General features: G+C 31.7%; 1 protein-coding gene and 1 pseudogene across 2 annotated transcripts in view; one reads left to right on the top strand and one right to left on the bottom strand.

Annotated features, from left to right (window-relative positions):
* The window catches only part of DACH1 (dachshund family transcription factor 1), a 401,211-nt gene that overhangs the window by 250,974 nt on the left and 138,048 nt on the right, over nucleotides 1-12,189 (bottom strand). The window lies entirely within an intron of this gene.
* The window catches only part of LOC123649365, a 99,406-nt pseudogene continuing 88,163 nt past the window's right edge, over nucleotides 947-12,189 (top strand).

Below are 12,189 nucleotides of genomic sequence, written 5' to 3'. Positions count from 1 at the left end.
TTAACAAGCAAACATTAACAAATGCTTCGCATCCTATTTCCTTACAACAGTCCTATAAAACAATAAACTTCTGAAAGCAATTACTTTAAATTTATTTTTCCTCTACATTGAAGCAGAAAATATTGTCACGCAAAAGGTAGCATTGAACTTGTATAATAATAGAGATTTATTGAGACAAGGAACAATGCTGATTAAAAAAAGAAAAGCATTGAAATATACCCTCACATCTTTCCTGAAACACATGATAATAATTATCTTAGGAAAAGGTGGTGCTGACAACAGCATAAATGATGCTGCCAAACGGAGAGTTAATTTTATTTTAAAGGATTAAACCATAAATTACTTCTTTAAAATTAGTGAGAAAAAAATAGATCCTTTCCAAAGTCAATTTAATCAATTCACAAGAATTTTGCACAAGAGAAAAAATTATTAGACCATAACATTCCAAGAGGTTATATGAGAATCATATTAAAGAGCCTTGCCACTCTTATTCAGGAACTAATTAGGAATATATATGACTGGATTTTCAAATATCTGTTTAACAACCTATATTCTAACATATTTATTGCCATCACAATCTATAATAGATTTTAAAATAGTAGTTGGTTAGGCCTTTCATCACTTTCAAAGTGTTCTCTTTTCAAAAATTCACTTCTAAATAAGAACTCTAATTTTCTTACTTGTATGGCATATATTAATAGCATCTCAGCAGAGTCAAAGAATAACAGGCATTTAATAAATTCATGTTGACTAATAAATGCTATTGTTCACAATTAGCTGTTCCCTCCATGCCCTTGCCATGCTTTGCTACAGGTAGTACGAGAAAAATACATTTCTTCATCTTAGAAAGTTTTCTTCCCCTTTTACTTTGGGCTTGGGTATGGGACTTGCTGTGGACAATGCCATGTGAGCAGGTGTGACATATGCCACAACTGAGAAGTCGGACATGCACCAGCATAGCTCTGTCCCTTCCCGAGCTTCTGCTCTCTTCCAAGAGAGCACAATGGATCAACAGACCACAACAGAGCTCAACAGAGACATCCCTGACAAGCAGCCCTCAAGTAATGTGAGCTAGAAATAAATGTTGATTGTCATAAGCCAGTGAGATTTGGGTGGTGGTTGTTGCTGCAGGTAAAGCTGACTATGCAAGATGCATCGTAAATCAGATAATTATATTTTGTAACTACTTAATATGTAACAGCACGAATAGGCTCAATTGCAGACATAATGCATCAGAAGTAAACAAACTTTTTGTGAAAAGAAACCCCAAGCTTTCAACAGCTGTGGGTAGGGTAAGGAATCTGCATAGGAGTAAGAGTAGACCGCCCCCCCCCAATCTCTATATATATTTTGAGACAGAGTCTTACTGTGTTGCCCAGGCAAGAGCAGTGGCATCATCACAGCTCACTGCAACCTCAAAGGCGTGGGTTCAAAGTGATCATCCTGCCTTAGCCACCTGAGTAGCTGGGATTACTGGCATGTGCCACCACACCTGGCTAATTTTTAATTTTTTTGTAGAGATGGGGTCTAGCTATGTTGCTCAAGCTGGTCTCGAACTCCTGGCCTCAAGCGGTTCTCTGTCTTGGCCTTCCGAAATTCTGGGATTACAGCAGTAAGCCACTGCACCTGGCAACACTTATGTTTTTATGGTAGCAATGTTGAAACTAGTGCTAAGCTGTATTTCATAACACATATATAAAGAACAATCCATTGTATTTGAAGAGAATGATGATTAAGATATAAAGTCTAGGACAGGACCAAAAATTATCAATCAGCTAAGACGCACACAATGATTATTTTCAAGGTAAACTGTCATAAGTATTGGACTTTTTTTCCTCTAGTGTTGTGTTGAGATTATGACCTTTATTCATCCCGTGACTCCAGGTTGGGAGTAAGATTAAAGTTCATGAACAGAAACAAGCAAACATTGTTCTTACAGCACTATTTAGTGGTCAGAATGCAATTGGCTACATCTCTCAGTACATTGAGCTTCCCTTGAAGAAACTAACCTATTTGCAAATGAGCATTTGCTTATATTAATGGTAAGCTGATAAGGACTGCAGAAGTGTATGGAAGACAGTGGTTTAAACATCATTAAAAAATCATCATTAAAAAATCATTAAACATCATTAAAAATAAATTTATTCAAAAACTGTTTTTGTGGATTTGAATTCTTCATTGAATTCACATAGCCCAAGCTGATAAATGAATGCATAGGCAGATAAGCAATATGTTAACTACCAAAGAAAGTCATCCAATCCTTTGGTAGCAAAACCTTGGGAAAATTTATTTCTGCTGTTAAATAGCTAAAAGACTCTGAAACTAATACTTCCATCCATATATGAAAAGTGTTTTTTTTCCTAGGAATCAAGTATATCAAATTTAATCTCTTTGCAGCACGTCATGAAGTCTCCTCCACTAAAACAACTGGTAATTATCATATGGTTCATACAAATTTTATAAGTGTATTTCTCAGTTCATATCTCCTTTTCCCTCTTCTCCACAGGCCACCTCCTCTCCATCACTTTAATTTATATCTTTATTTTTTTGTACCCTTGTGCAATATCATATCTATTATTTTCTTGTTAGAAACAGTCCATTTCTCTTATCAAACAAGAAATCTAGTAACCACACAGCCTTCTCATCATAAATATTCCCTAGTCTTACCACCTAGCTTCAAGTCATATAAAAACTCAATCAAGATAAACTCCTTTCTCACGTTAACATTACAGAACTAATAACAGAACCCTATATAGTTTCAGAGTGTTTGAGTGGTATTTTATCATGTACATCTTCCTTGAGATTCTATAAAGAATCAGGAAACAGAAATGGGTAAAAATTAGAGTACACAGATTTTTAATCCTTCTTAATTTTAAGAAGTTAGCATTGATTGAATGTATTGAATAAAATATTTGTATTTTTTACTTACTTATCGAGTACAATGTATACTATTCTGGTGATAGGCACACTGACTTCGGCATTATACAATTCACCCATGAAACAAACTTGTACCCCTTAATATTTTGAAATAAAAAAATTATAAAATAATAAAACAAGTCTTTTTATAAAACTTGCTACAAAACTTAAGTCAGAAAACAATAAAAGAAATATTTGTATTTTTTACAATGACTAAGATAACATTTTTTAATAACAGCCTCCTTAATTGAAATCCCAACAAAGATAGCATATTTGCAAATATTGAGATTTGAACTAATCAAAACAGTAAGATATAATTTCCCAGTTTGTTTGCTATTTCTTTTTTAGCATCTGATATTTAGCCACAATATGTGATATGATTACTTGGATATCTTCCATCTTTTTTACATGATATTTGATATAAAAATAAAATTGATTTTCACACAAATATGAACTATAATGTTTTCTTTATGATTTCACTCACCGAATTGTTTTTCACAATAACTTTAGTTGCTTATAGTAATTTTCTTCCACTACACAATTTTATTCTAAATAATTTTTCTGAATAAAATATGCACTTTTATTTGAAGTATTACATAATGTTGAATAATGCTAAAATGCATTCATTCTCATATTAGAGTCAATATCTTCTTTGAACTCTATTTCAAACTGAATATTCACATTTGTAATGAATTTCCCTCGGTAGTAAGGGTTTACTTTGGCTCTTTAAACTGTTTTAAAGATCTTTATTGATAAACCAAGATTTTTATTTTAATATCTATAAAAATGTTATGTCTCAAATTATTTAATATTAAAGTCTTTCAGAAATACTCATTTGAATACTTTTCTCCCCATAGACATTTTCATATTCATTTCAATACAATTTAGTGAGTGACTCTCCCTATAAGGAATTTTCCTAGGTCAAAGAACTTGAAAGAATATTAAGACATAGATTGTCCAGTAATAGAACTCACAAGCTTTAGGGGTGACAGACACATACAAATACATGCAGCAAATATTATGTGGTAAGTGCTACAAAATAAAGGTGTGAATTTTCTTGAGAAAGTGTCAGTAGGGCATACAACCTGTGCAGCTGCACAAGACACATGCTTAGAAGAGATTCGTGTGCTGGATTTAATACTCTGTTGTCAGCATCTTGAATTCTTACCGTTTTAAAATAAGGGGTCACACATTTTTATTTTACACTGGGCTGGTCCTGACTGTGAGCCTGTGTAGATGGAAGCCAAAGGCATATGGTGGACTTTGGGGATATAGAGTAGCTCTAAACTTCCCAGAATACTTGAGATTTGATTTGGGTCATGAAAGTAAATTGAAATTTGGCAAAGAGGAAGAAGGTAAGGAGAGACAAATAATTCCAAAACAAAGAAGCGTAACAAAGGCAAGAAATAAAATTTGCTTAGAAATAATAACTAGGCTCTTACATTTAGGGAAGATGAAGTTAAAAGGATAATTTGTAATCAGATTTCCAAGGTCCTTAAAGGCCTAGATATGTTTATTTTATTTTACTTATAAGTAAAGAGATCATTTTAGGCAAGGAAATGAAATGTAAATTGGTATAAATGTGAAGTTGTGGAGACAGACTGGAGGGTGGGCACTTTGCTAGAAGATAATGGCAGAAATCTAGGTTAAACAATGAGGACAGGCTACAGGAGAACAATACAAAGGAGGAAGAGGAGATGAGTATGCAAACAAACATTCAAAGGCACACAGTGTGTTATAAACACATCCCATTATTTGTCTTTTATTCTTGAAAGAGAGCACATAAACTTTCACCAGGCCCAATGAAATGGAAAAAATGATAATGTGCTTGGAGAGTAATCCAAATTCTTTTTTCAAAAAGCTAGTAATCACCTATAAATTAAAATGAAGCATTGAAGTTTTACAGTGAAGGACTAACAATCTTTACTAAAACCAAAAATGAAAAATAGTAAAAAACAAAACCCCGATCAAGGATCCATTCAACATACATAATGCAAACTATCTTTTCTGCATGAGTTATTCCTATACCTCTATCTATAACACCAAATTAATCAATATACCGTATAGTCGAGTTAAAGACTAATGTTAAAATGAGCTGGGCATGATTAAATCAAAGTAGCCAATTTATTAATTTTTAACTTTTCAATTTAATTCCTTTGAAATAGGAATGTAATCATGTTAACTAAAGATATAACTCCTTTTGTAGAGAAGATTCTCAGAAAAGATCAACATAATCTCTTTTTATCAAATACAGATCTGCAGAGAGACACTGTATATTTTACTTTGGGCTAAAATGCTTAGTTGAAAACTATTTAATAAGACACTTAAATAGAATTTTTCTGATATTTTACAAATCGAACTGCTATCCTTTCTTTCTTTTGTGCAATTTCATCAATACCATTTGTGAAATTAAAGAATATATCTACATATAATATATAACAAAGAATGTGATAAATAAGTAAAATAATTACAAAATAATCTTTGTTGAAGATTTTAATAGCATATAGTGATTTTTACAACGTAATGGGGGTTTGCAAAATATTCAAATAAGCAAGCTAACAATTCCCAAGTATTGTTTTTTTATCAACTACTTTTCTATACATCCTTAAAATGTTACTTATGATTGTTATTTTGTCAGTCACTTTTTTCAGGTTTTCCAAGTATTTTTTAAATGATTTTAACTTATTCATAGCCCAACTTAACTGTATGTTTACTATTTTTAATACTGATTTATCATCCAAATATATAAAATTTGCTCTTGTGTAATCCCCCTTATGCATGATTTTGCTTTCCACAGTTTCACCTGCCCATTTTGTCAACCACAGTCCAAATATATTAAATGGAAAGTTCCAGAAATAAGCAATTCATAAATTTTAAATTGTGTGCCATTCAGAGTAGCATGATGAAATCTTTCTCAGTCTTGCTTTGTCCTGCCTGGATGTGAATTATCCCTTTGTCCAGCATATCCAGGCTGTATACGCCATCTGCCCATTAGTCACTCAGCAGCCCATTTGGTTATCAGATTGACTGTGGGGTTATGGCAGTGCTTGTGTTCAAGGAACCCATATTTTACTCAGTAATAGCCCCAAAAGAGCCATAGTGATGCTAGCATATTGGTTATAATTGTTCTACTTTATTATTAGTCATTGTTAAAATTTTAGTCTGTCTAATTGATAAATTAAACTTTCTCATAGGTGTGTGTATATAGGAAAACCATGGTACATACAGTGGTTGGTACTATCTCCAGTGTCAGGTATCCACTGGGGGTCTCGGAATATATTCCCAACAGATTACAGTGGAATGCTGTACACATACATATATACATTTTTAGTTACATGAATATCTTTCATTTAAATATGATTATAAATAGTCTGTTTATTGCTAATATGGACCATATTTGTCTAACGGGAAAGAGAAAAGGAAGAAAAAGATAATTACTGACTTCAACACACTATAATGCTTGACTTTAAAATAATTTTGTGTAGATTAATTAATTGATTTTATTTTTTAAAAAATTACATTTCCCTTCATGGAGTCCATCTCAAGGTCCTTTCATCTTTGCCAAATTTCAAAGAAAAAGTGCCACGAAATTGAAACAGTGGGAGAGGTAGGGAGAGGACCACAGAAAGTCCCTAAGATGAGTGAGAACTAGAATTTTATGGGAGCTAAATGTGAATTTCAAATATGAAGTTGTGTGTGTGTATTGGGCAGGAAGAAAGCATTATAAGAAAAGAGAAAAGAAAAGTTAACAAGAACTAATCATATAGGATCTTCCAACCCACAGTAAGGGATTTATATTTTTAAATTGCTTTTATTTGAAAAACATTGAATGGTTAAAAGATGAAATAGGTTTTGAATAAATATCAATTTTGAGGTGGTCAAATAGGGAAACCCATGATGGACTAACTAAAAATCTTCTAACATTCCCTTTTCTCCCTCTTCATTCAGAAGTTCTTATATGAAAGAATGAGTAATGAATTCAGTGGAATATCAGAAGAGTAAACCATTTACTTAAAAATTATATTGGATCTTGATAGTCTTTGGGGAATTCTTCTTTGGAAGTAACTTTAAAGTTGACATCTGGGGTAAGTTTTAGAAAAATTAGATATTTCTTAACCAATTTATATTAGAGCTGTTTAGTGCACTGGAGCATGAATAAATCAAACAATACCCTAGTCAATTATTCTATATAAAAATAAACAATTATATCTCTTCACTGACACAAAAAATCGTTCTAAGTGGAGAGAAAACATGATTGCAAGGCCATTGAAGTTAAGCAATACACATTTGGGTCATACACTGGGCTAGATCCTTGAAAATGAATGAGATTTATTTCTGACACTTCATGAACTGGGAAAATCTGGCCAATAATAAATTCAGAATACACAGTAATAAAGAGCAGGAAAATAACATTAAAAATAAGTATCAACCCTTAAACTGCAACAGGAGGGATGTAGATGAGATATGAAAAAAATGGTTCTTCCTCTCATTAGAGCAGTTAAGCATTAGAATAGGTTATCAGTAAAGGTCTCTGCAGGCTCTTCTCTTGAAGGTTTTTAACATCTGAGAGGCAGCCATTTATCTTGAATAGTTGAGGTAAGTGCTGTCTCCAGGCAGGTGAAGGACTAGATGACCTCTGAATTCATAAGTCATAAGTTAACTTGTTATAAGCTGCCTGATTCAGTTATTCAAGTAGTCTTTTTTATTCAGATGTGATCATCGGCAATGTTAAACATTCTAGGAATTAAATACTTCCCAATTTTAACATATGAAGAGAAGGTGTGGATCACAGATTAAGATCATTTGTAAATCTAGCCAGAATTAATTTTCTTAAAAAAGTCTTTCACATGCTAAAAATATAAGTACTATGGAGACAATTTAAAATTTTGTCATTTCTGTGTGATATTGAAAATAGCAGGTGTTTATGAGAAGATTGGCAAAAATGTTATTTTTGGTTAATGTGAATGATATGATAAAATTCATAAGAGGAATCTTTTGGTTACTTCCTTCATTGTCTGACTAGTTTAAATAGACACAAATCTCTCCCTTTTCCTTCACTGCACTCCATCCAAATCATGAGAAAGTTCAGTTCTATGCTTGACACAGGTGACTTTAAGGAAAACAAATTATGTTAATCAAAACAGCAAAGAATCAATAAACAAATGAGCACATAACATAGATAGTGTCACTCCAGAGAGTTACAAAGATTCATCTTACTCTGTTATCTTGATTCTATGTCACACCCCCTTCACTTTCTCATCTCTGGAAACCAAGCATTAGCATTCATGACATATAAAAATAAATAAGGGATTTGTAGTATAATTATAGAAATTCTAAAATGACCCATGTCTATACTTCAAGATATCTAATGTATATTTACTTTAATACATTTAAATATATATTCCTAAATAAATCACATATATTTTTCGGAAATAAAATCTTTTCTTTCTTACAATTTCAATCTGAAAAACTTTTTTTTCCTTGAGTGTAAATTCGCATTAAAAAATACAATGTGGACAAAAATTAGATTGAAATATCATCAGACAGTGATTATGTCTCAGTTATACAGATAACATTCCATATTATAGGTATCATTAATGTTTTTTAAAATAAGAGGAATAGCTCCAGTTGTATTACTTTAGCTATAAGATTTTGTAAGCTCTGAAGACAAAATGTGAAATTAACTAGATTGCATTGACCTTCCTCAGAAGTAATACCTGGTAAATGTTTTTAGAAAAAAAATGTCACGAGTTTAGACTCTAGCCTAAACTTCAGGATTTTAAATTGGTTTGAATTTTTACCTATATTCAAAGGACACTGGGAGGTTGCTCCAAGGAAGGTCATGCTGGCCCAATAAACATCACAACTTGTTACCATTTAAGGTAAACAAAAAAATTTTAATGAAAATGTTGCTTTAGTTTACATTTCCACCCTCTAAATTAAAATAAACACTTATTTGAATATATTTAGTCAAAGTTAAATTACTGCAAACAAACTATTCCTCTTACCCTCCCTAAATCAATAAACAAACCTTCTATACCATAGCAGCCTTACAGATTTCAAAATTTTACTGAGGAAAAATTTAAATAACATCTTAAATGAAATTAAACTAAACACTTGCTGCAATGAATATGTCTGAGGATTACCTATAAGAGATAGGTAGAGTATACTTTGGCTTCTATTCCTTTATAGATACTGTAAGTTTTCATTTTCTCTGTTGAAACTTTTAGTTGACAAAAACAAAAAGAACCCAGTATAGTACTCCTGGCAGCGACAGGTCACAAGCCCAAGATTTCTTCTTTTCTTCTTCCTTTTTTTTTCCTTTCTGTTTTGTAACCATGGTAAAACAATAGAAGTGAACTTTCCCTGAACTTTTCTCTTTAAAGGCCTGGGTCCACATTGACCCAGCAGGGCAAGCTGGAACCTGATACTATCAACCCGAGGGCTGCTAAAGCAATCAGGTTCAACAACCATATATGTTCCCTAATGTCATTTTGCCACAAAGCCAAGGCAAAAGCAAGCTATTTCTAGAAAAGAATTTCTTTCTATTGTTTCAGAGATTAACTCAATGGTCTAAACGTGCATAAAACATGGGCCAAATGTTAGCCTACAGAAATATATTATTGTTCTCTTATAAGCACACAAATAGCAAAGTTTATTTGCAGATAAGTCCTAATCCCACAAAAAAATAAAAGTTCCTAGATGTATTATTAAATAACAGATGATTCAAATCATTATAGATTTAGATGATCTTACATCTAAGTCATTTTATTAAATTTTCATGGTAATCTGTCTTAAAAGGTAACACTGTGTAAGAAATTTCTTTCATGTTCTTCTACTGGCAATAAGGTATGAAAACAAAATTGATTAAATCCATGAATTAAAATATTTGTTATTACTGCAACTGCAGTATGATAAATAATGTATTATATGGATTGTAGTAGCATCGTTCCCATCTCTTTCATTCAAAGGGGTATTGACATTTCTGTTTTAAATCTAGTTTTCAAGAATTGTAATAATATAAACAAATTTTTAAAAGAGAGTGACTATATCCAGAAACAATTAGAGAAAAAGTATAATTTCCAGTATAATTATTATAGAAGTAGTTTGCTTTCAGCCTTTTTACAACTCCTTATATTCAACTAAAATATTAAGGAAAATTTAGTAAAGATGATACAATAGTAAGGAAAAGTTATTCTATCATTATTTGATATTCTCTCAAATATGGACATCTCAAAATGTCTACATAGATACTTAAATATCATATATTTATCACATATTAATGATTATTAATTACTTTACAATGTTAACTGTGCTTAAGTAGATACTCAGTTATATTATATTCCCCTGAATATTATTTTATATGGGCTAGTTTATGGTATACCTTCCTAGAAACAGTTTCAGTGGTTTTAGTAGTAGAGTTAGATCGTAAGAATGAGATGCTTGTTATGGTAACAATAGATCTCAGCATAACAATGAGAAAGAATCAGAATTTTGCCACTCACATAAAAGGAATTCAAAACATTAACTGAACAAGAAATAGGGACAGTTCCAAAAATTTCAGGACATAGACCGCTGTATCAATAATTGTCCTTACAATGACAGTCTTCCAAAATTTTGTAACAAGAGAATTCTTTTTGAAAAGTACAACAATGCTTTATAACAATTTTTTTCATACTTTAACTTGTTTAAGTCAGTTATCACTTGAGATTCATTTGTGTAGGTAGTATTTATGTAGACGTATATTTATATATACTAATAATATTATATACATTTTAGAGGTGGCCAGACTAAACACAAACAATAAGACATCTGTTCAAATGTATTAACTATATTAAAGATTCCCTATAAAACATAGAACTAATATTTTCATCCAATTCTCAAACTGACTTTCCAAGTACTAATATGAAAAATATCATCCAAAGTGCAAGTTAATGCAAATTTGATTTAAAAAAAAACTTTCAACAGGATTTAGAACAAACATATAGGCCATATCGATAAGGGAAATTGTTAAAAAATATCTTTTAAAATAGAAAAGAGGAAGCAAATAAGACCATGAAGCCAAGAAATAAAATAGGCAGAGAAACTATTGGCTTAACTACTGTTCTTTTTTTTTTTTTTAACTACTGTTCTTGACAGTGGATTCATTTATCTACTTAAGCACAGTCAACACTTTGACGTAATTAGTAATGTTAACATGTGATAAATATATGATATTTAAGTATCTCCACAGACATTTTGAGATGTCTATATATCCCAGTTTAAAAACATAAGGAGTTAAGATTTTTGACTTTACTGAGAGAAAAAGGAAAATCTAACATATGCAGAACATCTACTATGTACCAGGAAAGTGAAATACCTATCTCGTTTAAATTCCAACAACCTTTCAAGGTAGATATTATTATTTCCATTTCTCAGATAAGGAAATTTGAGCTGACTAGTCCAACAGCATGATTCATAAATTTCAGATCTTTATATCAGATCCATGTAACTCTGACTTCAAAGCTGTTGCTTATTCCATTATACCATGGTGCCTCTGAATAGTAGAGACACAAGGTCACTTTGCCATGGATCAAAAGACAGAAGCTGTCACTTATTAGATGTGAGACCTTGACAAGTCACTTAACCTTTTGGAATCCACATCTTCCCTTCCCTGACACCCTCAAGGGGTACTAAAGCAGATAAACTTTTAAAATCTGAAATAGTCAAAGAAGCTAATATTATCCTAGAGTGTTTAATGAGAAGAATGTGAACAACAAGAGCAAAGGAAAAAGATGATAGTGTATCCTGCGCTGTTTAAGCGTATATTCTTCCAACCTAAAAGTGGTTTCCTATATTTGTGCCATTATCTTCGTCTCATTTCTACCTCAATGTCACTATTCTTCCTCCTCTCCTGCCTGATTTCTCTGAGTGAAGGCATTCTGTAGAAATTTTCATAGCTGTTGATATCTATTAAAATAATTCATTTTAATAGCTATCTTTTGGTGAATGGAGTATATAAATGAAAAGTATTTCCAATGAGAAGAGGATATGAAACCAACTATATAATTAAAAAGACAACTTTCTCTTTAGTGGGAGAATGGGCTCTTTAAAATAATTTTCTTTGGTTATTTTTTTCTGAAAATACAACAAAAACTCTAATTCTTAGACTGAAAACTTTGTGTTCCTCAATTTTAGATAAGCTTAGAAATGAAATTGATGTTTAACTCATCAATGATTAAAACAAACTTCTGGGAATACAGAAATGCTGTTTTCCTTTTTCTCTTGAGTTCC

Source organism: Lemur catta, chromosome 13 (genome assembly GCF_020740605.2).
Source record: "Lemur catta isolate mLemCat1 chromosome 13, mLemCat1.pri, whole genome shotgun sequence".
In the NCBI taxonomy this organism is placed as follows: Eukaryota; Metazoa; Chordata; class Mammalia; order Primates; family Lemuridae; genus Lemur; species Lemur catta.
Note: the sequence above shows the minus strand (reverse complement) of the source record. Positions and strands in the feature narration are given on the sequence as shown.